The sequence below is a fragment of the Sminthopsis crassicaudata genome, chromosome 5 (genome assembly GCF_048593235.1).
Source record: "Sminthopsis crassicaudata isolate SCR6 chromosome 5, ASM4859323v1, whole genome shotgun sequence".
Classification (NCBI taxonomy): Eukaryota; Metazoa; Chordata; class Mammalia; order Dasyuromorphia; family Dasyuridae; genus Sminthopsis; species Sminthopsis crassicaudata.
Window position 1 is genome coordinate 240,401,451 of NC_133621.1, and position 26,757 is coordinate 240,428,207.

The 26,757-nt window shown below is 34.3% G+C and overlaps 1 protein-coding gene and 1 long non-coding RNA gene across 3 annotated transcripts in view; one reads left to right on the forward strand and one right to left on the reverse strand.

Moving 5' to 3' along the window:
- FAR2 (fatty acyl-CoA reductase 2) overlaps positions 1 to 26,757 on the reverse strand; it is a 163,579-nt gene that overhangs the window by 49,505 nt on the left and 87,317 nt on the right. The window lies entirely within an intron of this gene.
- LOC141544451 (uncharacterized) overlaps positions 23,461 to 26,757 on the forward strand; it is a 35,974-nt gene continuing 32,677 nt past the window's right edge. The window contains exon 1 of the long non-coding RNA XR_012482606.1: positions 23,461 to 23,576. This is a non-coding gene — a long non-coding RNA (uncharacterized LOC141544451). The remainder of the gene's footprint in view (positions 23,577 to 26,757) is intronic.

Consider the following 26,757-nt stretch of genomic DNA (forward strand, 5'->3'; position numbering starts at 1 on the left):
AAACTTTAAATTGAGGCATATAGGTGGAACTTGGAGTCAGGATTCCTCTCTCAGAATCTTACTGGCTTTATAACTTGTGGCATGTCATTTATCCTTAGCCTCAGTTTCCTCATCTGTAAAATGGATATAATGATAGCATTGACCTTATAGGATTTGTGAGGATCAAATGAGATAATAATATGTGAAGTGCTTTGTACATCTTACAATGCTATTTAAATATTAGCTATAGTTGTTGTCATTATTAAATCAAATAACTTAATACCATTAGGATATATTTATCCAAACATATTTGTATGTATTAAAAATAACTCAAGATTTCTCATAGTAGTTTTTAAGAAGTTTTCCTCAAATGAAACTTCTCTTTCAACTTACTGTTTTAGAATTTAGACTCCATAACAACTGTTTCCATGGACCCTAACACTCCCAATACTATTAAATCTATCGTATCTTATGTGAAAATCTAACCCTGGAAGTAGGTAAAAGTTTTACGCTTCTGTTTTATTGGTATATACGCAACATAAGTATGAGGGGCCTTTTAGCATAGATTGCCTAACATTGAGACTCTCTTTCTGGCTTGGGCTTCTTTCTATTGTATCCAAAGGTCGAAGATCATAGTTAATTGTGTAAGCAGTAGGAAGTTGAATGGGTAAGAGAGTAAGGATCTCCTTTACTTAGACTGAGAGAAATGAACCTAGAGTCTTTTGTTTCTCTTTTGTTCTTTTTTTGGTATTGTTCTATTTTGTGAAATTTGTGTTTCTCCATTTCAGGTACAGGAATGAATTCCCCACTGGGAGCCATGGTGACAGAGCCCAGAGCCAAGATCACAGGTGGGATAGTACAATCAGTCAATCTGGCAGGGAAGTCCAAAGAAATCAGAGGTCCTAGGACTTGAGCACAAAATGAGACTTTGATTTGGAACTAGGACTGGAACTGATATAAACTATAAACCCATTTCTCTTCCCTTCCTTAGAGATTCAATGGTACTGGAAAGAAAGAGAAGGATTATGAATCTAAGTATTAGAGAAGAAGGGTACATTTTAATATTTATAGGTTATACCTTTTAAAAATAAATGTTCCTTTGTAAAAATTAATTCCCAATTCACAGGTAGGTAAACAGAACTGAGGTACAAGAAAGTATACCTTATATTTAGAAGAATACCATTAAGAGGCTTTGGAGTTATTTGCAAAGAAACTAAACACAATTAACCCCTTTAAGAGTTTTGGAGAATCTTGAGGAAGAGGTATAATCTAATATTCCTAGTTTTCTAGGTAGTTAGGGCCAGAGTATTCAGTATTAAGTAGGAATAATTTAGAAATTCTGGAAACAAGTTCCAAGGTACTAATAAATTAAAGTCATTTATATAAACTCTTTGGTCCTCTTCAAATGGCTTGGAATTAGGTTAATGATTGAAGTTAAGGTGCATTTTCAAATCTTTTTTCATGTAGAAAGAACAATTTGGATGGCAACATGGCAGAGTATATTCTCTCCTTCCCTCCCTCCCTTCTTCTTCCCCTCTGTCTCTGTCTCTCTGTCTCCTTTCTCTGCCCTTCTTTTTCTTTTTATCTCTCTCTCAAAAAGAGTTGTAAAAGCCCAAGAAAATCAATAAATATTTTTCCTCTGTTTCCTAATTAAAGTCTCTGAAGTCCTACCAGAGATAATAATTTTTTTTGATTAACAAGATTTTAAAATATGAATGTATACATATTGTTGTTGTCATAAATATGGTATTTGAATTTACTGGTGATAACCTATTTCAGAGCTTAGAACTCCAGCTTGTGTACTGGCTAATAAATATCACTGACAAATGCAATGTTTTTCTGGTGACTGTACCGAACCACTTCTAAACCTTCCAGGTTTAGATAACTTTCAGTTATTACCGATCATATTTGCCCAAGTGAGATTGAGTGTTGCAGTACAGGAACCACCTGCAAGTGGCTGCTAGAGGCCTAACTCACACTTGTAGAATAGATCTCTTCATGTAAGGGGATGATGATGATACAAGGAGACTGATAGGAAGTTGCTGTTCTCTAACCTCCTGACTGAGAGACAATTGCATTGTCTGACCTCTCTCCTCTTCCTTCTTGCCTCCAATTTATTTCGTTCCCAATTCACAGGGAACATGTGTGAAGGCTGTTTTGCAACTCCTTCAAGTGTTATGATTCACAGCTGTGGAGGCTCTCAGAGAATTGACCTGCACCTTCACCTAGGCATGATCCTTAAAAATTCCTTATTTTTTGTACTAAAAATGATTGATTACCTACCAAATAGTCTAGAACATCTTGAACTCAGCACGATATACTGGTTTATTGAATTTATCTTGTTCAAAGTCTGGAAGTTGACACACATCATTTGGTAGATGAGTTTCTCTTTTGGAAAGGATTAACATTTTTCTTATTGAGTGCTAGTCCCTTGGGCTAGTAGTAAATTAATAATCTTATTATATTATTAAATAGCACTGCCTTTAGTATCTGACTAAGCTAAAAATTTTGGCTTGGGCACTGTTAGATTCTCAAAAAGAGTCAAAATCATTGGCTCTGCAAGCACCAAAAGAAAGCCCCCTTAGTTTTACTTTGGAGATCTAGCAGTTCATGTAGGCAGGATTCTAGCTCCAGGGGTCAAGTTTTCTCTCTTCAAATCTTTTCCCTAGAGTTGGTTCCCTCATTTTTAAACTGTCTCTCTGGAGTCTTTATAAATGAATATTCAAAAAAAGGGCACAAGACTCCTTATGAATAACACTAGGGAGTGACTCCAAGGAGGCAAATTCATTGTCCCTACCAACCTTCAGTTAAGTACTTGATAGATTATGAGTTTTATTAAATGATGTTTTTGAAAACAAGCCCAACACTGTGAACCTTTAACTGGCAAACAATCATATTTTATTAAACTACAGAAAGTCTACCATTTTGTCATTACGCATGGGCACATTCACTAAATAGAAGAAAAATCTAAAGAGAAAGATACTTTATGCTCAAGAATCAATGAACTAGTTAGCTGTCTGGGTGCAGTAGATAACACTCGCCCTGAAAATCAGAAGGACTGGAGTTTAAATTTGACCTCGGACACTAATACTTCCTAGCTGCTTGTCTAGGGCAGGTCACTTAATACCAATTGCCTTTAAAAACAAAAGAAATAATAGAAAATTAAATACTTTGTTGATTTCTTAGTATTTATACTTTATCACTTCAAAATGAATCTTAGAAGGCAATTAAAGCATTTAAACTGGAAGTGAGGAGAATTACCACTTTGCTCCTATATCTTTCTATTTATAGTCATTTACCATGGACCAAAGGGTACTGTGGTAAGAACACTAGTTCTGGAGTCAAATGACTTGAGTTCAAATTGTGCTTCTGATGCTTACATTTACATCAGAAGTGTAACCACGGGTATCATTTCATCTTCCTGGGCCACAATTTCTAAATTTTGGGATTGGATTCAATTCCTCTAAATTCCATTCTTGCTCTAGATCTAAGAGAAAAATAAAAACTTAATCCTTAGAGAATTATGGGTTCATGTTAATATAATTTTAAAAGGTAATCCTGTGTTTTAGAGATTAATTGTTAGATCCAGTTTGCAACAAACCAATTTAGTTTTAGATATGCTCTGGCAGCTAGATGGCCCTGGCCCTGACATTTTATACTTATTGGTTATGTGACCCATGGCAAGTCACTTAACCCCAATTGCCTTACAAAAAAAAGCTTAAGATACCCCCCAAATATCAAACATATGCATATTATATCAAAGAAAGATTAAAACATAAAATGGAATGGCATTCATAAAATGAGAGAGAAATACCAATCATGATTAAATGTCATTCTAATACTACTTAAAACTGTCTTCACATTTTTGGGCTAGTAATACTAGAATGAAAAGTACAAATCTATTTTAGGTACTGCAGAGACACTAATAATGAAGAAAAGGACTTTTGTCTAATTACTTTTGAAACAAACCACATCTATTTCACAAATGCAGGATACATGCTCTTGACTTTCAAATAAGTTGTACAAATATGTAAATGTGTAGGTATAAGTAAATGATATATGAAAAATATAACCATGTCACTAAAACATAAAACTCCAAATTTGAAATTAAGCATTTATTCATTCTTTTATTAAGTTGATTTCTTTCCTTGTTATCAACATATTTACAATTTTAAAATACTCTCTATATGAACTTTTATTATTCAAAATTTTCTTAGGAAAGTATTTCAGCTTCTCAGTTTAGTACTTCAAGTACTTTGTAGGTTACTATTGATTCATCAAGGTATTATATTTGGTATTCAAGGTTGAAATCAGTTCCAAGTTGGGAAAGAAAACATCTTTGCAGTTTCAATATGCTTTAAACAAATATACGATAGCAAAAACTAGTGAGCCTGGATACTTCATATATATTGGATCCTTTAACAATTCTCCAGAAAATAGAAATCTCATGGGGGTGGGGAGCAAGGCACAGTTCAAGTTCATTATTTCACAACTATGAAACACTCAAAGAAAAGTCAATATACTCTAAATGGTATATGGAGACTATAAATTCTGGTTATTGCAGCTCTAAAGAGAATATTATTAAATTATTAATTAATTTATTAAATAATTTCTTAGTTTTTCATATTTGGCACAAAATTTTGCATCAGTTTTTTTTGTTGTTTGTTTTGTTTTGTTTTGTTTTGTTTTGTTTTGTTTTGTTTTTTTAAACAAGACTTGTGATTTTTATCAATTAAGGGAAACTCCAAGAGAGGATACTCACTCTGCTAATTCAGGTTAGCCTCTGTTTGGCAAATTAAAGTTTTAGAATCTTGCTTAGAGTGCTGAGAGGTAAAGAGAGTTGCTTGTTTTACCAAGACAGTATCAGAGGCAGGAGATGGTCCCAAATATTCCTTAAAGGCAAGTTCTTTATCCACTATGCATACTGATATTGCCTTTCATTAATTCAGATTATAAGTGAAATATCTGGTAAAATAACAATTTGATCAGGGATCTGATATGATATCTAGTCTTACAGTCCCACTAGTGGGTGAAATACTCCCAGGAGGCCAACACTTTCCTGATTGAGGAAATCTCTCAACAGTAGACAAAAAAGAGTCATTGAAGATTTCTGAGTAGAAGAATAAAATGTTTAAATCTATTTTAAATAAAAAACATTCTGGCAGCAGAGTAAACCATGAATTGAAGTACTGAATAAAGTAGAAGCAGGAAGAATCTATTAGGAGATTATTGCAATAACCCAGGAAGGTGATTTTTTAACCATAAACAAAAAAAAAAGCATGATTTTCACTTTGCTGAAACAGAAAGTCCCTATAATGCAAGAATTCCTCTTGTGGGCAGAAAAAGACAGCATAATAAAGATGCCAATAAAAACAAATTTCCATGTGACACTAAGATAAATTGTAAATACTGGAGAATAATGATTTGATATATAATATAGCCATATAAGTGACTTAGTAGAATAATAACACCTTATTATAATGGATTATCCTTGTAGCATCCTATATTACACAACTGTGATATCGAGGAAAAAATGCTATATCTGAAATTGTAAGACCTGGGTTCAATTCCTGGTATCACTACTTAATATCTGTGTTCAAATGTTATTTCTGAGCCTATTTCTCACTCTATAAAATGAGGTTTGGCCTAGAACATCCATTAAGATCCATTATAACTCCAAATCTCATGATCAGAAGGTGCACATCTTTGTAGATAGTTTCTATGAGTTATTCGGCTCAAAATAATTTGTCATCCCCCTGTGGATGAGCCTTTATGAACTTAACTATGTTGGCTTTTGCATGGGTAACTCATTCTGGTCTTTTACCAGGTTTGCAATTGAAACCTTTCCATTTAAGTGTGATCTCTAATAGTCTGGCACTTCATTGGCACTTTCAAGAACACTGGATCACATCCATGTTATGATGAATTAAAGGTGGGCTTTTGTGGAAGAATGTAGAATGTAGTTTTATTATATGCTCATGAAAAACTTATTTTTAAAAATATCTTTTAAAAGATATTTTTAAGAGTATGCCTTTTTAAAAAGGTTTTTAAAATTTTATGCCTTTCTGGAGAGACTTCCATGAACTGATGCTGAGTGAAGTGAGCAGGACCAGAAGATCATTATATACTTCAACAATACTATATGATTATCAATTCTGATGGATGTGGCCCTCTTTAACAGAGATGAACCAAATCAATTCCAATAGAGCAGTAATAAACTGAACCAGCTACACTCAGCAAAAGAACTCTGGGAGTTGACTATGAACCACTACATAGAATTCCCAATCCCTCTATTTTTGTCTGCATACATTTTTGATTGCCTTCACAGGCTAATTGTACACTGTTTCAAAGTCCAATTCTTTTTGTACAGCAAAATAACTGTTTGGACATGTATACATGCATTGTATTTAACTTATATTTTAACATATTCAACATGTATTGGTCAACCTGCCATCTGGGGGAAGGGATGGGAGTAAGGAGGGAAAAAGTTGGAACAAAGGGTTTTGCAATTGTCAATGCTGAAAAATCACCTATGCATAAAATTTTTGTAAAAATAAATAAATAAAAAATTTAAGCCTTTTAAAAGATTTTAAAAGGTATATCTTTTTAAAGAAAATAAAAGTAATCATTCAATTTAAATATTTCAATTAATGTTAAATTTAATAATTCAGAAATATATAATCCTGCAAAAATTCAACTTGATGAAATATTACACCACAAAAATCCTGCATGTTTTTGTAGAGATAGCTACAAGGGCTTGGTAGGTCAAGTGATGGTTCCTAGAATAAAACATCTTCCTGAGTTAAAATCTGGTCTTAGACACATACTTACTAGCTATATGATCTTGGGCAAGCCTTAATCCTGTTTGTCTTAGTTTCCTCATCAGTAAAATGAGTTGGAGAAGGAAATGGCAAATCAACTTGATATCTTTTCCAAGAAAATCTCAAATGGGTCACAAAGGATCTGAATGAAAGAGTTAAAACGAATCCAAAAGAACAGCAGTAATAATAATTCCTAGCAAATACTATTGCTTCTCTTAAGACTGATTGGGAGAGGATTCTGGGAAATGATGGAGTAGGTCAGAAAATTCCAAGCTTTCCCCACAAACAAGACAAAATTATACCTCAGGGTAAAGTAGACCTATTAAAAACAAATAAAAGTTGAGGTAAAGCAGTAATTCTTTTGACATTATTGGAGAAGATCCAAAGAAAAATACCAGGAAAGAGGTTTGGCCTCTGTGAAGTGCAAACACCTCTAGGCTAGTTCTGTTGAAACAGACCAGGATTAACTGTGGGAGGACAGGTACTAGCCACATGAACTAGGGGAAATAAAGTTTCTGAGTCAGAGAAAATTGAGGGAACTTCTGCTGAAAAGAAATATCAGACCTAGCTATGCTGCTGAGACTTGACTCTGGATGAGAAGAAACTAGCACATGCCTGATGAGTGTAGAAGCAGTGGGGCAGAGATGCTACTAGCTGCAGGTACTTACAAGAGGGCAGAGTTCTTGGTTTTGGGTTCTAGGCCAGGGGGAAAACTGAGACGAAGTCAGAGGCACCATCCCCCATACTAGGACTGAGAGGTTATACCAGTAATTTGTTACAAAGGCAAAGGAGAAAGAACTCAACTATAAAAAGTTACTATGGGAATAACCAGAGTTCATCTTCAGAGGAGGCTACTAAAATTAAAAAAAAAAAAAAAAAGCTTCTCCTATCCCAAAGAGTAACATCAAATGGTCACCTGCCCAAAAAGAATTCATAGAAGAAACTAAAAAAAAAATCAAATGAGAGAGATTGAGGAAGAAAAATAAAAATAAAAATAAGATTATGAAAAGAAAGTCAATCAACTAGAAAAGCATACCCAGAAAACTAAGGAAGAAAATGACTCCTTGAAAATTAGAACTGGGGAAAGGGAAGCCAGCAAAGTTATGAGACCAAGAAATAATAAAACAATATAAAAAAAATTTAAAAATAGAAGAGAATGTGAGATATTTCATGAGAAAACATATCTAGAGAACAGATCAAGAAGAGAAACCATAAGAATAATTGGATTACCTGAAATCTGTAACTAAAAAAGGAATCTTCATATGACACTTCAAGAAATAAAGAAAATTGTCCCAAAGCATTAGACTAAGAGGAGAAAATAGAAAATAGGGGTAAAAAATCTACCAATTATCATTTATTTGAATGAGATCACATGAGGAAATCCTACAGGAACACATAGCTAAATTCTGAAAATCCCAGATCAAGAAAAAAATAGCTACAAACAAGAAGAAAAAAAAATATGACAAAGCTATGTTTAGAATCACACAAGACCTAGCAGTGGCTATATTAAAAGACCACAGGTCTTGGAACATTATGTATTGAAGAACAGAAAGAATTAGGATTATGGCTGAAAATATTATACCCAGCAAAATTAAACATAATCCTGAATGGAAAAAAATAGACATTCAATGACTTGTCAGATTTTCAGGACTTTAATGTAAAAGGACCTAACATAATAGAAAATTTAACATATAAGATCTAAGAAAAATATCAGATAAGCATCAAAGGTTAATTTCAATGGAGTCAATAAATACAAATTGTTAATGCTTTGTTATGTGGAAATGTAAACCATACGTCTAAGATGAAAGATTGGGGTAAAGCTGAATATGATGTGATTCTAAAAAAGCAAAATCATATAGGAAAAGGTAAAAAAAAATAATTAGGTTATGTGTAAGAGCAAAAATTGATACAGAGGAATTAGATGGGGGAGGGAAGACTGATAATTCTGCAATCCTCCTCACATTGAGAATAGGTTAAAGAGGGAACAATAAATATAAATCTAGAAGGATAAAAAAGTCCTCTAAATTCATTATGAATTAAGAAGGGGAGGGAATAAAATAAAGGGGCATTATAGAAGGAAGTATAGATTAATAGGGAGAGGACAAGATATGTAAGCCACTCACGGAATGACGTAAAGAGGTTAAAAAGGGGTAGGGGAAGAAGATAAGGAAGAGATCCTTGGAGGGGAGGTTAATAAGTTAAGTAATAGCAAGGAAAGATAGGGGATAAAAGTAAAGTAGATGAGTCAGCATGATATGGGCGGTGGCCTCTTTAAGATTCCTTTCTGATTCTCAATTCCCATCCCCTTTAAGATTCCTTTATGATCCCCAACCCCCATGGCTGACCTTTGATTTATAAGCCCTGGTCAAAAGCACCCTTTTGTATTCCAAAGGGAGATATCCCAATCTGAGCTAACTAATTATCTGCTCAGGTTTCCCAACCCCAATTTGGTGGGTTATGGCCTCCCTGGGTTTATCAAGCAACCAATTTGGGACTCCACCCATAGGCCCCTTTAAATAAAATAAATAAATAAAATAAATTTAAATAAAATAAATAAAAGAGTCAAGCTGGAATCTCTCTTTGCAGAGGGTTGAAACATGCAAGCAACATGCTTTGCATCACAGACTTTCTGTCCGCCACTTATGGTATATTTCTTTCTCTAACATCTTTTTTTTTTTTTTTTTTTTTAATCAATCTAGATTTTTGGGCCTGTAAATTCCTTTACAGGAAACTCTGCGCTGCCACTAGACCTCATTTAACTCTGTATCCTTGTGCCGAATACAGAGGGGTTGCAGGAGAGCTCCATTTGACTCCCTGTATCCTGAACCTGCCATCAGACCTCAATTAACCCTAATTTTATTTAGGTATACCTTATCTAGATCTCATCAAGCAGTGCTAGGAAACAAGAGATACACACAAACATAATATTGCTTGGAAGTAGAATTTATTAGAATTTATTAGAAAAAAGTGACTAAAACAACTAGATAGTGTAAATTTGGTATATTGCTGTGGTATAGAAAATGATGAGTTGTTGGATTAAAAAAAAATACGGGAAGACTTGGATCCTAAAAAGGGTGCTATCCACCTTCAGAGTAACAGAAAACAAACAGGCATAGTACAACCCTACACACACATACACACACACACACACATACTATCTATCTATATATATAAAACATATGTAATAAAAATATATATGTGTATTATAGATATCTAAGTATATGTATATGCATATGTATATATATGTGTGTGTGTATGTATATCTATTTATCTAGATACATATATATGCATGTAAGTGTGTGTGTGTATCTCCATGCTTAATTGTAGCCTGCTTGGGGGAATGGAAGGCAAAGTGGGGAAAAGAATAAAATTTTATTTTTTTGAGGTTTATTTATTGAGGTTTTTAAACCTCACAGCAGAGAACAAAGGAACCAATAAGAAAGCAAAGATGAACAATTCTGAATACAATGTATAATATTTATTATAAATGCTTTCTTGAAATGGAAATTTATTTTTCATATTTTGAATAATTTCTTATGTTCTGTTGTGCACATGATGTTTTCTTTCTTTTTACTTCTACATTTAAGTTTAAATAATAAAAAAATTAATAAAATTTTTTTTGAAAGATTTAATGGAGACAGCAATGATTTTGAGGTCCCCTGATCTTAGAGGGACTTCTGTTCTAACAATAAATCAGTAATTCTAAATCTTCTGGTTTTGGAGTCTGCCTCAGGGATTTTCCACCTCCAATTCAAAAGCAACAATTTGTCTGATTCTGAATAGATCACTCCTCAATTCATTGCTGACTGTCAGATAGATTCTGGTCTCAGGATAGTCCCAGGGACCAAATTCTTGAGACAATAGTGATAGTCTGTTGGTCAGTGAGAACCAAATTCTGCTGACAACCACTCCTCATCCTACCTCTGAGCCATGAAATTAGCATGTCAATTATAGAAAGCTGCACAAAAGTGTTTCCTCTCTTTTAGCACTTTGCTAATAATCTCTTATGGAATTTAGCCTTTCAATTGGCATTACAATTCTAATAAACTTTGCCCCTTCACTAGGAAATGGGTTCAAGCCTGCAAATTCTTTTGAGACACCTCGGAACACCAGTCTGTGATCCCAAATTTTTGGGGTCCCCTTTCCAACTTCTGCAGCTTCATCTTAAAAAGATAGATAAGTTCAGTGAAAACTTTGTAGAAACTGAGGATTTGAAGTTGTCTTTCTGACACCTGAGTTCTGTCAATATAATAAGAATTTTACCTTTGTTTCATCAAAGAAGCTTTTGGCCTCAGGCAAGAGGATTATATTCCCTTAAAAATACACTATTGTTGGTTAAGGTTCTCAGTCTAAATACAGCTGCCTTAGAAATGATAAAAGAAAGAAGCTGCCCTCAGAGACCTCAGAGGACATGCTGTTGAAAGCATTTATTAAAACCTTTATTTCTTAAAGGAAGTGACCTGATGATGGTTTGGAGCAAGAAACTGATAGAATACTCTTAGAAGAGAAGGAATAGTTTTGAATTAATGCAGGTAAAGATAATAATTTTATGTCTTTGTGAAGAATGAAATTCTTAAATAGCCAATGCTTTTCATTTTCTTATTCCCTATCATGATAAATTACAGGAACATAATCCTTCACAAATTTATTTAGTATCTTGGTATAAGTTCTTTTTTAAAAACTAAGATATTTTTGTCTTCAACCTTTAGCTTATAGTTCTACAAATAACTTTTCTTATCTATCTACAAATATAAATATAGTTCCACAGATCAAACTCTTGAGACAATAGTGAATAAAACACTTCTCAGTTAATTGCTGACTATCAGATAGTTAATCTGTAGGTCAGTGATAAAGACCACTCTTCTGGGCCATTGAACTAGCATGTCAATGATAGAAAGCTGCATAAATATTTCTGTTTCCTTGCTAATTTTTTTGGAACTTAGCCCACTTGTAATGGCATTACAATTACAATAAAACTTTGCTCCTTGACATAGAATGGGTTCAACCCTGCAAATTCTTTTGAGACACTTTGTGCCACCAGTCTGTGATCCCAAACTTTTGGGGTCTCCTCCCCAACCTCAACAATATGTGTATAAATGCATGTATAAATACACATATATTCTATTTCACATAGGGGAAAGAGTATGGTGAAATGTTTTCCATCATTACACTGTAAGAACTGATTAAAGAGAATGAGGAAATCTGATTGAAAAAGAGACTTGAAAAGACATGATAATTGTATGAAAGAGGATTAGACTTCTACATGGAACCAGAAGGCTGAATAGGAGTAATGGGAAAAAGGCACAAAAAAGTTGTTTGTCTTTCATTCTCAAATTGGACCATGACATCAGGAAAGTGATGCCATGACATACAAGTGAACTGGATTTAAATGAGGGAGGGCTGTGCAAAATTACAAGCCAGCCTCACTTTCTCTTGCAGTCCCATCTAGTTCCAGTAGCAAGATATAGATTGGGATGACTGGAAATAGACCTGGATGCAGTGGTAGATTATAGCTTTTTAAAGCTAGTCTTTAACAAGAATCAGTTTGACTGAAGCAATGCCCAATCAGTGATTAAGACTGGGTAAAAATTGAGGCAAAGAATAATCTTTTTTAACTAGTCTTAAAAAAAATCAGTCTGGAAGGGGAAGACCCTCAGAGTTTCTGGTGAATGTGATGGATGTCTGTGGCATAAGTTTGTTATGCCATGAATTGAATCCCTATTATACTTTTTTATAATGTTTTTGTACAATTATGTTCTCCCAAATCTATTTACCACTCCTGGTGCCAATTTATTACCACTTTTCTATCATGTCAAATAATATATTATATTATATTACACATATATAATATATAAAATAATATACTGGCACACAGATGGGATGACTCTAGAGTAAAATAGGTTCTAAAATTCTCTATACATTAATTAGGCTGGTAATTTTCAAGCCTCTAAACAACTTCATAATCACTTTTATGATTCTCCTACATAGTTTTACATCATTGACATGCTAGTTCAATGGCCCAGAAGAGTGGTCTTTATCACTGACCTACAGATTAACTATCTGATAGTCAGCAATTAACTGAGAAGTGTTTTATTCACTATTGTCTCAAGAGTTTGATCTGTGGAACTATATTTATATTTGTAGATAGATAAGAAAAGTTATTTGTAGAACTATAAGCTAAAGGTTGAAGACAAAAATATTAAAATTAGTCTTTAGAATGATAGATACCTTAAACCTACTCTAATTCTGAATCAAAACTCTAGCATTGCTGGCTGGAAAAAATATGTATATAAAATAATAGGTACTGAAATTCTGGCACTGAAAAGTGGAAAAAAATTCATAGAAGTATTTGCTTTCTGATCACTCCACTTTCTTCACTAGCATCATCTGTACTTTCAAGCACTTTCCTCTTTTTTGCAATGAAGATGAAGTACTTAGGTATGATGGCATTAGGCTCTAGAGGCCATCTAAATAAACAAAAAATTTCAATTACTCTGAAGATTATAAATACTATTTCTTTATTATTTAATTAAAATTATTTTGCAAACACAGGACACTTTTGGAAAAAAGCAGAATATGTGCAACTTGGGCATGATCTTAGGAAAACAGATTTCTAGATTATCAGTTTAAAGTCTCAAAGGGTTGGCTTGTATTTCATCTTGAATACTCCATTTTTGGGCTTAGTTTAAGTTTATATTTTACCCAAACTGTCTGGAAATAGATTATGAAATGCATATCTGCATCAGTATAATCATTATAATCATATAATATGCACTATCCACAAAACCTATAAGTATGGAAGCAGCTTGGTATATAGGAAGGAACTGGACTGAGTGAAAATTGGTTTTGAATTATGTCATGGTACTATGTGTAGTTATTCAAAACATTTCTTACTTTTTATTTTACTTTATTTTTCTTGAGAGGTTTTATTTTGGGGGGGGAATCATATGTTTTCTTTCATAATGTTACTTTTATGGAAATGTTTTACATAACTTCACATGTGCCTTTTTTTTGTTGCCTTTAATTCAGTAATATATGTGGTCAAATTTTCAACTGGGGACCTAGATGTTGACATTATCTTCCTATATATCTTCAAAAGTTTTATTGTGAGGTACATGGGAATACTCCTAAAAACATATGTCAGAGATTGTTTATCTCTTTACGGGTATTCCTCTGTATGTCTGGCTTTTTCACCTATGATCCCTACCTTAGTAGTGGATATGCTTTTAAAAAAATAACCAAATTATAAGAAAATACATTTTTAAAATTATTACAAAATTTTATTTTTATTCTGAAATTAACACTAAAAAATTGTCATTCGCATATACACAGATGCACAGAACACAAAAAAAGGGTCATAGGTGTAACTGTGGATATCTATTATATATAACTTGCTTTTTAAAAAGTAATAAATTCAGTCCTTAACCTTCAAAGCTCTCTTGCTTATTTACATTTCTTTCTGACTTTCTTCTTTGCATTAAAAAGGATGAACTTTTCTTTACTTTTCCTTTTCTCTCCCTTTTTTCTTCTTATTTTGTTTCTTCCTCCTTTTTTCAAATATATGTATACATATACATAATACATATGTGTATTTATATGTGTATATATGAATGTATGTATATTGCTAACTTATTTATTTATCTCATCCATTTCTATCTTATTATGATGAAAAATGCTATCCCTCTCCCGAGAAAGAAGTGATGGTTTCTCAATACAGATTGAAGCATCTTTTTAAACTTTATTTTTTTGAGAGGTTTATTTTTCTGGCCTATGGTTTCTTTTACAACATAACTGTTATGGAAATGTTTTGTTTATTTAATAGTTTATTTTCCCCCAGTAACATGTAAAACAATTTTTTACATTTCTTTTTGAAATTTTGACTTCTGGATTCTCTCTCCCTTCCTTTCTCTGTGCTATGCCACAGTTCTCTTTTATTGTCCTGACTCAATTTCCCTAATTATCCTGACCCAGTCCTGCCTCAGTTTCCCTAATCATTCTGCTTCAGTTTATAATTATCTGCTCAGTCAGGTGAAACCACCCCTCCTTCTTAATCAGAATATTTGATAAAAGATCTTCTGTTTTAGAATATCAGAATGCCTCTCCCCATCCTAAGCTATCAGAATATCGGATACCATTTTATCAAGATGCCTCTCCCCAGGTCAGGGGTGTCATCCCCTTATTATGTCATCCCATCTCTGGTGGCTCACCCCACCCTGTCAGAGTGCTCTCAGCACTCTGACTCCACTCCTGCCTCAGGCTGTTCCCTGGGTCTGAGTCATGTGTATATAGGTCATTGAGAACTCACATTGTTTGCTAGATTCTTGGAGACAATAGTCTCATTCAGCCCTGGGACCAAACCATGGATTCATTTGGTCCCAGTAAATCTCTCCCTTAAAATAAATTATTAAATACTCTCTAATCTCTATCTTGCCTCAGTTTCTCCAGCATTACATCTGTACTCACCATTGAAAAGGCACATGTGAAGTTATGCAAAACATTTCCATAACATTGTGAAAGAAAACATAAGATTTCCCCACTCCCCAAAAAAAATTTCTCAAGAAAAATAAAGTAAAATAAAAAGTAGGAAATGTTTTGAATAACTACACACATGTAATCTGTATTAAATTGTTTATCTTCTCAATAGGAGGGGAGTAGGATGAAATTCAAAGGTTGAAAAGCTACCGTTAAAAATTGTTTTTACATATAACTGGGGGAAAATAAAAAAGTCAAATAGAAAAAAAGCAAGAATGACAAGCAAATAGAATGACAAGCAAGAAGATTTCAGAAAAACCTAGAATGACATGAATTGATGCAAAGTGAAGTGAGCAGACATAAGAGAACAATGTAAATAGTAACAGTAATATTGTATTATGAAGATTATGTCTGATTTAACTCTTTTCAGCAATACAATGATCTAAGATAAGCACAAAGAACTCAAGATGCAAAATGCTATCTTTTTCCAGAGAAAGAAGTGATAGAGTCTGAATATAGAATGAAGTATTTCTCACTCTGTGTGTGTGTGTGTGTGTGTGTGTGTGTGTGTGTGTGTATGTGGGCATGTGAGGTAAAAAAAAGCAGGGGTAGGTAACAGACAAAACGAAAGCAAAAGCAAATACAAAATGAGGCCCAATTAAATGAGACAATCAGGGACACTTTATTTTGCTAAAAAGTACCATAGAATGCAGAATGTTGGAGGGGATGTGGGAAAACAGGGACACTGATACATTGTTGGTGGAATTGTGAATACATCCAGCCATTCTGGAGAATGATTTGGAACTATGCTCAAAAAGTTATCAAATTGTGCATACCTTTGATCCAGCAGTGTTACTACTGTGCTTATATCCCAAAGAGATCTTAAAGAAGGGAAAAGGATCTATATGTGCAAGAATGTTTGTGGTTGCCCTCTTTGTAGTGGTGAGAAACTGGAAACTGAGTGGATGCCCATCAATTGAAGAATGGTTGAATAAATTGTGGTATATGAATATTATGGAATATTATTGTTCTGTAAGAAATGACCAGTGGGATGATTTCAGAAAGGCCTGGAGTGACTTACATGAACTGATGCTGAGTGAAATGAGCAGGACCAAGAGATCATTGTATACTTCAACAACAATACTGTATGAGGATCAGTTCTGATGGATGTGGCCATCTTCAACAATGAGATGAACCAAATCAGTTCCAATAGAGCAGTAATGAACTGAACCAGCTACACCCAGTGAAAGAACTCTGGGAGATGACTATGAACCATTACATAGAATTCCCAATACCCCTATTTTTTGTCCCCCTGCATTTTGGATTTCCTTCACAGGTTAATTGTATACTATTTCAAAGTCCAATTCGTTTAGACATGTATACATATATTGTATTTGATTTATACTTTAACATATGTAACATGTAATGGTCAACCTGCCATCTGGAGGAAGGGGGGGAAAGGAGGGGAAAAGTTGGAACAAAAGGCTTGGCAATTGTCAGTGCTGTAAAATTACCCATGCATATATCTTGTAAATAAAAAGCTATAATACTTTTGTTTGTGTAAAAGAAAAAAAAGTACCATAGAAAATGAAGCAATATCAAAAAAAAAAATTATCACAAATTGAGGCCTCATTTCTCAACTCTTTAGGGAACTGAGTTAAATTTTAAAAATAAAAGCTGTTTCACAATTGATAAATGGTCAAAGGATACAAATAATTTTTAGAAAAAGTCATAAAAATGCTGTAAATTGCTGTTGATTGAAGAAATGCAAATTCAAACAACTTTGAGGAATCACCTTACACCTATCAGAAATGACAAATGCTGGACATGAGGAGGGAAAAAAAATTGTTGGAGTTGTAAACTAGTTCAACTATCCTGGAGAACTATTTAAAATTATACTCAAAGGGCTATGAAACTACATATCTTTTGATCCAGCATTATCACTTCTAGGTCTTACCCCAAAGAAATCAAAGAAAAAGAAAAAGGACCATTATGTATAAAAATATTTATAGCAGCTCTTCTATGGCAGCAAAGAATTGGAAATTGAGGGAATGCTCATAAATTGGGGAATGGCTGAACAAGTTGTGGTAGATGATTTTGAAAGAGTATATATCTATCTATTATATTATTATATGCTACAAAATTATAAGGGAGATAATTTCAGAAAAATATATTTGCACTTTTGGAATATGACTAATAAAGAAATATGTTTTTCATGATTTCACTTGTATAATTAATATTTTTTACTATCTCAGTGAGTGATAAAATGGTAAAAGAGAGGGAGAGAATTAGGAACTCAAATTTTAAAAAGAACAGAATAAATTTATTTAAATAATAAATAATACTATTAAAATAAATAATAAATTCATTATAAGAATTTCATAGGAAAGACATGATTTGGAGTAAAAAATATGTGCATATAGTAGAGATTGAATTAGATCTTGAAAAATGGATAAAATTTGGATTTGCTTTGAGTTGTGTCATGAACCAGGGAATCTGAGGTATGGATCTGTTTGTTGTCATTACTGTTAATAGCTTATTTAAGAATAATTTCTCCATCGAAAGTTTTGAATGACAAGCTAAAGAATTTGGATTTTATACTGAAGACCGTTGGAAGCTACTAAGGAATTACTTCTATAATGAATAAAGGGACCCAAACCAGTTATCTCTCATTCTCCTGACTCAGCTACTGACTCTCTGGACTTCAACATCATCCCTCTGGTGAGAACATTTTCTCTTCCCTTTCAGCTCCCCTTTATGTATTATATTCTCCCACAGGAATGCTACTTCCTTGAGGACAAGGTGTGCCTTTCTTTTTGCTTTTATTTGTATCCCCTCATTTTAGCATAGTGAGAGTCATAGAAAGTGTTGAATAAATCATTATTGATTTGCTTAAAATCACCTAGCAAAGATGCTAAGAGTCTAGAAATGCCATTTAGCAGTGGCAATGCCCTACAGCCAACATATGCTAAGTTCATTCAACCTATCATTTAGTAAAAGAGAAAAAGACTTTTTTTTTTTTTTCATTTGTAACGGGTGGACAATCATCTGCAAAGATTGATATAAAGAGGAACAATAATATTTGAGAGGAAAGAGGAGATTAGACTGTAACAAATGTGTACAGGTATGGCATATATCTAGGAGACATATAAATATATTTCATTAATCTTGATTTTAAATAAATGATGCCAAATTGTCATTAGTTATTAAAAATTGTAAATTATTTTGAAGTGAGTTCCACTCCATTGTTGTTTGTCTTTCATTTTCAAAGACCAGTGACATGACCGATGTCTTGACTTTCTTACAAATTGGTTTTAAATGGGTCAGAGTTACACAAAGTTGTCAGCCTCCCTCTGTCTTCCAGAATCACTGAAGTTCAGAGTCAAGAATCAGGACGACTTGTGATGGGCCTGGGATGCAATGGATGACTTTAACATCTTTGAAGTTTGACCAAACTTTAAGTAGGTCTTGTTATCATCTACCCATTCTCATGGGGAAGGCTTCATATGTTTGGGATACATATCCTCCTAATTCCTAACAATGGATTTCCTGAGGCCAACTCCTAACTATCTTCCCTGTCCCATATTTAATCTCTTGCCACAGCTTGTCTATTTAACTTTTGCAACATATCTCAAATATGTACTTTTCTTTCACCATATTAGTGAATATGCCACCATATAGTGAAGGCCCTTATCATTATTATTGCAATCATAGCCTGCTGTTGCATTTGTCTGACTCAAGTCTCTCCTCACTCTAATCCACCTTCCATTCAGCCTCTAAACTGAGTTTTCTAGTATGAAGGTCCTTCTATATCACCCTATCACTACTATTCCCATTCCTATTCAAGAAATTCCAATGGTTCTTTATTGCCTCTCTGATCAAGTGCTAAATCCTTTGGCTTGGAATTCAAAGTTCTTCATAATCTAGTTTCTTCCTATATTTCCAATCTTATTACACCTTATTTCTTGCTATGGGTTCTTTTTTTAAAAATTCAATAGTATTTTGTTTTTCCAATTATGTGTAAAAATAGTTTTTAATATTTATTTTTGTAAGACTTTGAATTCCAATTTTTTTTCTCTTTCCCTTCCTTATCTTCCTCTTTCCCAAGACAATAAGCAATGTTATACATGTAGGTTATACATATAGGTTATACATGTACAATAATTTTAAACATATTTCCATATCAGTCATTTTGTGAAAGAAAAAGCAAACAAAAAAATTGTCATGTTCTCTTTAATCCAGTGATAATTTTTTGGCTTCTTTGACATTCTTCTGACAAGACACTCCTTTTCTCAAGGAAAATAAGCATGGTCTTAATTCTTATTCACAGATGATTTGATACCAAAATACTATCATCAAAAATATAATCAGAAAAGGAAAATAATTTTCTCTTATAATTGGACATAAATATGTTAGATACCATTGAAAATAGATTTATCAGAAAAAATGGTTAAGGAAAAATAAATATCCACATTGAGGTCATTTATTTTTACAAATTGAAGAAAAATGACAAAGTTTTGAAAATAATATTTTATATTCAAAGATTATTTGGAGAATGCAATAAGAAAAATAAATAATGTTTAAATGTAAGCTATTTCAAGTAAAAAATAAAATATGAAGGGGAAAAACTATTTATTAAACATCTACTGTGTTCCAGTCCCTGCACTAAGTACTTTTATTATTATTATTTAATCCTCTCAACAACAATAAGAGGTAGGTGTTGTTATTATCCTCATTTTACATTTGAGCAAACAGTCAGACAGTGGTTAAAGGACTTGCTCAGGATCACACAGCTAATAAGCATTTGAGGCCAAATTTGTACTCAGGTATTCCTGACTCCAGCCCCAGCAGTCTATACTCTGTGATGACTACCTATCTAGAATGATATAAAACAAAAGTCCATCTCTAAACGAATATGGAATTTGTTTAAAATGAAATATAGTTAAAAGTTGTTCCAAGAAAACAACTCTGTTACAATCCCCTCTTCTTCCCTCCCAACTCCCACTCCCACAGTAGTCAAAGGAGTTTGAAGATCAGTTTGTTTTTCAGTACATAACAACAACTAGTTTGAAATTTGTCCCAGAAGAAAGAGAAGGGGGCCTCTGGTTATGAGTGGGAGTGCTGAAAGGATCTAAAACTAGATTTTCAGTTCTAAATATATTCCTAAGATACAAAATTTTCAGCTGCTGGGGACAAAAAGTGAGAAGAGATGATGAATTCTGGTCCCTTCCTATTCTAAACTCTATTATTCCAACTTCAATATTGTTTTTTAATGAATATATCAGAGTGAAGTAAACGTCATCATTATAAATTTTCTTTCTGATACTTAGTCTTTCCTTTAGCCTTTCATGTAGTTTTCCTTCTGCAAATTTTTTATTCTTTTTCAATTTTCTTTGGGTGGAGTGCTACATAGTGTTTATTTAGTCCAAAGGAGGTGAAGAGTGGGATATGGCTTTGATCTTGACTATTTTTTGAATTCTCTTTATCTCAGGAATGCTTTGTGGATTCTAAGGTGTAGAATTTTGAAACTTTGAATAGGTGTACTAGAATCAGACAAAAAAGGTGTACTTAAAGCTAATTACCTATTCCTTATGAGATAATGACTCTATTGGCTTATGTTTGGATAAATGGCTTTTCTCACCATTGATGCTCTGTGAATGTTTGGTGTTAAGATAATTGTAGGCAGGGGGACAGAGGCCAGAGTCACTTTGCAGCAGGACACGAAGGAGAGAAGTTGGTGACTTTGGACTCGAAAATCTAGGATACATCATTGGTGAGACTTGTGGCAGTTTGCCTGCTTCTTTCACTTTTCCCTTTAACCTGACTCTGGCTGACCCCGAGGCCCTTCTGAGGAACTAGCCTGTACTTCACCCTAAGGTACCTATTGGAATATAGTGAAAGAATATCATCATACCAGGCAGATCAAACTACTTGCACACTTTTTCATACTTCTATAGTCATATTCAATAACAATGCTAATTTAGCAGACAACATATTTTTGCTTTTGTGGCAACTCCTTAATGTTTTATCATCAACCATTTGGGTATTAAGGATGATTTAATCAGCATGAGGAAGTTCCTCTAATGCTGAAAAAAAATATAATTCATCAATAACATAAATTAGTAGACAGTTAACTTGTCCATGGTCTAGGTATGTTAGAGGCAGAATTTAAAGCCAGATCTTTCAGAGTCCAAGACCAGTACTCTATCCTGTACAATAGAGTTTTTTTTCCCCATTATTAATTGTGGTAGACTCATAGTCAAAAGTTGTATTCAAGAGTCATAGTTAATAAATTACTATGCATGAGGCACTATGCAAAGTACTGGGGAGACTAAAAAAGACAAAAGACAATCCCTGCCTTCAAGGAGATCATAATCTAATGGAGAGGTGGCTAGAGACACAAAGTGGCTGAAATGGAGAGATGGACATGACTCTGCTTAGGGGCACCATAAAGTCCCAGAGCTTTTATTACCTTGACAAACAACTTCAAAAGAACTTTTATTATCTTGAGCTATTATTTTAATTACCTTTATTACCTTTTATTAGTTTTACTTTTATTAGCTTTTATTACTTTGAACCATGCAATTTAATGTTTTGCCATATGGTTTTTCATAAAATAAAGTAACACTCTAATCACTTCTGATTTTGTAGGGAGAATTACAATTATTGGCTATTACTAAATCCTATATTAAGCATTTCATCAAAGCCCCATCAAAGGTAAACAATTTTAAATCCTTGCCAACTTCTAAAAGAATTTGCTATCAAATGCCTGCCTTTCTAAAGAATAATAAGAACTAACTTTTATATGATCTCATTTGCTCACAAAAATCACTGTGAGGTAAATCCTGCAGGAATGATTATCTCCATTTTACTGATTAAAAAAAGACAGGTTTAGTGGTTAGAATTATATAGCTAATGAGGATTGGAAGTGGTATATGTACCCACTCTTCTCCTGATTTCAAATGTTAAAATATAGTAATATTATAGTCAAAGTCAATACTATATTATACTGTTGTTATTGCTTATTTCTTTCAGAATCTTTCTGACCCCATTTGGGATTTTCTTGGCAAAGATACTAGAGCATTTTGTCATTTTCTTCTCCAGTTTATTTTACAGATGAGGAAACTGAGATAGAGTTAAGTGACTTGACCAGGATCAGTAAGTACTGGAGGACAGATTTGAACTCAGGAAGATTAATCTTGATTCTAGGCCTAGACTTTATCTATTGTGCCACCTAGCTATCGTATCCTATCCTATCCTATCCTATCCTGTCCTATCCTGTCCTGTCCTGTCCTATTCTGCTATACCACTAATAGGACCTGAAGATAATGAAATGAGGAAATGTTATAGGGACTTAAAGATCATAGAAACTAAAAAAAAGTTAGTGTTTTATAGTTTCTATGATTCCACTTAATCTTTCCTAAATCAGATTGTGTTCTCTCAAATGATCAAATGATCATTCCTGAGGAAATCACTAGATACATTGTTTTGTCAAAATGTACTTTAATATGTTCAGATAGTAAAACAACAATAACAACAAAAATAAAACTTTAAGAAGCAGGGTTAGAATACTTTTGAAGCTATTGGGTTTAAACACTTTAAACCAAAGCCATCTTTAAAGGGCAGAAGGGTGTGTGGAGTAAGACATGGTGAAGAACTTATAGACTAAGCACATATTGATCAGAGACTTCTAGCTAACATAAACCAGACCTATAGGCCCCATCATGTGAAGGCCTAGGCTGCATTCCATTGCCAAATATAGCATGAAGTGACCAAATGTTGTAAATCACCTGTCAACTGCCTTCCACTGACCAAAATGGAGGGAGTGCAGAATTGTATGACCAATCACAACCTATGGAGGGTGGGATTTTGGAGGTTCTTTGTCTGAAATGTATAAAAGCTGTGAACATTTTCAAGGGAGTGGCTCTCTCCTGCTGTGAATCTGGCTCACAGACCAGGATGGGACCCGCTTCTTGAGATTCTAATAAATAATTCTGCTTTTCTATGAGTGATCTCTGAGTAGTCATTTTTGGATAGGATTTTCTATCCCTCACAGTTTTGGGGGCTTGGTCCGGGATGAGTCTTTGGGAGAGATGGCTGCACATCCCGAAAGGGGATAGGCGCGGCCACAGCTAGTTTTTTTTCTGTGTTCTCTGGCTCTGAGTGTGTAGCCTCCTTCCCTCTCTGACAAAAGACCCGAGGCAGAGATACTCAGTGTAAAGCAGAATTGAAGACAAAAAGGAGAAATAGAGTCCTGATGGGCCGGCAGCTGTAGTCTGAAAGGAAAAACACATATTTCTCGAGGTGAGCTTGGAAGTCTGGAGATCTATTGGCTGGGTCAAGGGAGACCAGAGGGATTAGCCCTCAAAAAATGTTGTGTGGGACTGCTTGCTATTGATTTCAATGGAAGGACACTCTAAGAGATTCTTTCGTGTTAGCTACATGGCAGGAAGTAACGAATGGCCTCCACTGACAATTTGGTTTGAGACCAAGTTGTAAAAATGGGATAGAAACAGTCCAAAGAATTTGTCAGGACAGTAGCTAGGTATAAAAAGAAATGTAAAAGGTGAAAATAAGAGCTCTACTTATGTCTGTGTATGTATGTTTGTCTGCTTTGTATTGTTTTTGTCCTGTGTTAAAAATTAGCAAGTTCGTAAGAGATAGAGTTCAGCCTCTGTGTTGAAGGCTATGAAAAATATCAGGCTGAATTGCTGGGAGTTGGGATTCAATCAGAGGAGTAATTCTTTCAGAGTGGCTCAGAATGCATTGGTCTTAAATCATGGAATATCTAGGCATTCTCTGGGAAGGCAGAGAGAATGGGCTTGGAAGTTTAGAGAAACTCCGTTTGGATTCTGAGAAGGAAGAATGTTCAAGGTGAAACATTCTCTCCAGGGGCAGGGATCCTGGGAAAAGCCCCTAGTATGTTTTGCTGATTTAAAAGCCCTGTTAAGTTGTAAGAACAATGATTAAGAAATTTGGGAATTGGTTATTTGAAAATTTGCTCGTGATTTTAAATCTTTTTAACCTGATGTACTAATTTGTAAGTAAATGGAACTTGGCTATTTTAAACAGATGGGAAAGTTTTTCCCTTAAAGCAGTTTTCAGAGCCTGCTAGACTTGCCTTATCTGATCGAAACGCAGGCAGAAGAGGTCATAAAAGCTGCCTGGACCCATGAGAAAGAGCTGCTAATACCCTTAGAAGAACACTCAGACAAAAAGAAAGAAAACTTTTAAAAGCAGCTATATTAGTTTGATTCAGTATGTTACCTTCTGAAACATGTTGGGTAATTTGTTAATATTGTAAGTTATGCTTTATGGGGTCATCTAGCTATTCACTGTATCATGAATCTTAAAAAGTTCTGAAGGGAACTAGAGAAGAGAATGCAGGAGATTTATAAAGGGTTGATTTATAGGAGTAAATTGGAAACTTGAATGATGTCAAGAAGGAATCAGTTGGAAAAAGAAAGGAAATTAACTGATTGCCTAAATCTTGAGAAGAATTCCTGTGTAGGAAATTGAGTGGGGGGAAGGGCAGCAGTGGAAAATTGCCTTCTTTGTTCCTGGTTCCCGCCAAACTGCTGAAGTTGGGGAGGGGGGGATAGGCTGCTCTCACAAGATGTTAATTGACTGAATATTTGTTTCTTTGAAACATAATGGTTTTTTGGTTTTTTTTTTTTTTTTGGTTAAAGAATATGATCAGAAATGTGATGTTTTTAAGAACTTTTCAGGTTCTTTTATGTGAAAATAGGAAGTTCTGATTAATTATATTGATGCCAATTATTTAAAGGGATTCCAAGTATAATAGTTTTTGCCTTTGTCCCTTTGAAAATGTTTTTGTTATGGCAATATGTAGTTTGGGATTTTTCTGTGTATTGGGTATTTTAAAAGCAAAATGATTGGTATAATGTTCAACTTATGAAACATCTACTTGGGTATGTAAGAATTGTGTGAACATTCTGGGATAGATTTCTTACTGCTAAAAGTCTTACGGTATGTAGATGATCCTCTTGTGGCAGGGAGGAAAAACCTTGCCCAAGTTACTATCAGTCTGTTAAGTAATCTTGGGGCACAGGGATTAAGAGTTGCCCAAGACAAATGGCAATTTGTGAAATGTGAGGAAAAATATTTAGGCCATTTTATAAGCTTAGGGAAAAAGAAATTAGACCCTGTACGGGTGAAGGGGATTCTTCAAATTACTAAGCCTAGGACAAAAAAGAGTCTCCAGAGATTTCTAGGATTGGTGGGGTATTGTAGAACCTGGATTGATGAATATGCATTATTAACTAAGCATTTATTAACTCATTGTTGGAAGGGAAGCCTGATATAGCTCAATGGGATTCAAAAGGGGAACAAAGTTTTGAAATGCCAGCCCCTGTATTACTTTTGCCATCATTGGAAAAGGCTTTTCATTTATATGTAAATACAGTAAACAGGGTGGCTTTAGAAGTATTAGCACAATTAAGGGGAGGGCAGCCACAACACTTTTGGTAGAAGAAAAGTCAGAAATTAACCTTTGGGGGTAGTTTAATAGTGAGTGTCCTGCACCAGGTTCGATCAATTCTGAATCAAAGGGGCCGAGAGGTGGCTAACTGATTCAAGGATTTTAAAATATGAAGCAATATTATTGGAAAGAGATGATTTGGCACTCTCACCAGACCATAACTTTAATCCAGCCATGTTCTTATCTGCTTCCCCTGGGGAACATGTGTCCCTTGAACATGATTGTCCAAATGTGATTGATTACCAAACTAAGATTAGGGAAGATTTGTAGGAGGTCCTTTGTTGAAAGTTCATAGATGGTTCCTCACGAACAGTTAATGGGAAAAGGAAAAATGAATATGCTATTGATAATGGGGAAGATTTGACTCTGGTTCAAGCTGGATTCTTGCCAAAAGAGTGGTCAGCTCAAAATTTGTGAATTATATGCAGTAAATCAAGCCCTAAAATTGCTTGAAGGAAAGAATGGAACTGTATATATGGATTCAAAATATGCTTGGGGAATTGTTCATATATTTGGGAAAATATGGGAATAAAGGGCAATGGTAAATAGCAAAGGAAAGGGATTGGCACACAGGGCATTGGTCACTGAAATTTTAACTAATCTTATGTTGCCTAAGAATATTGCAGTGATTCATGTGCAGGGACACCAAAGAGGAGATTCATTTGAGATAAGGAGAAACTGCTTTGCAGACAGCCTGGAGAAGAGGAATCTGTAAATACAAAGGAGATGATGGTGCTAATTCTGGCATTTCTGCCTCCAATGCCTCCACCTTCCCTTACCCCAGAAGAGAAGCAGGAAACTCAAAGCCTTGGCGCTCAGGAGGATAAAGAGGGCACTGGCTCTTTCCTGATGGCAGAGAGGTACTGACCACAGCAGGTATGAGACATGTACTCCAATATTTACATTAGGGCAGTCATTGGGGTGTCCAAGGCCTGTGTGATGTGGTGCTAAATCTGTGGCACTGGCTTGTACACAATAGCAGGC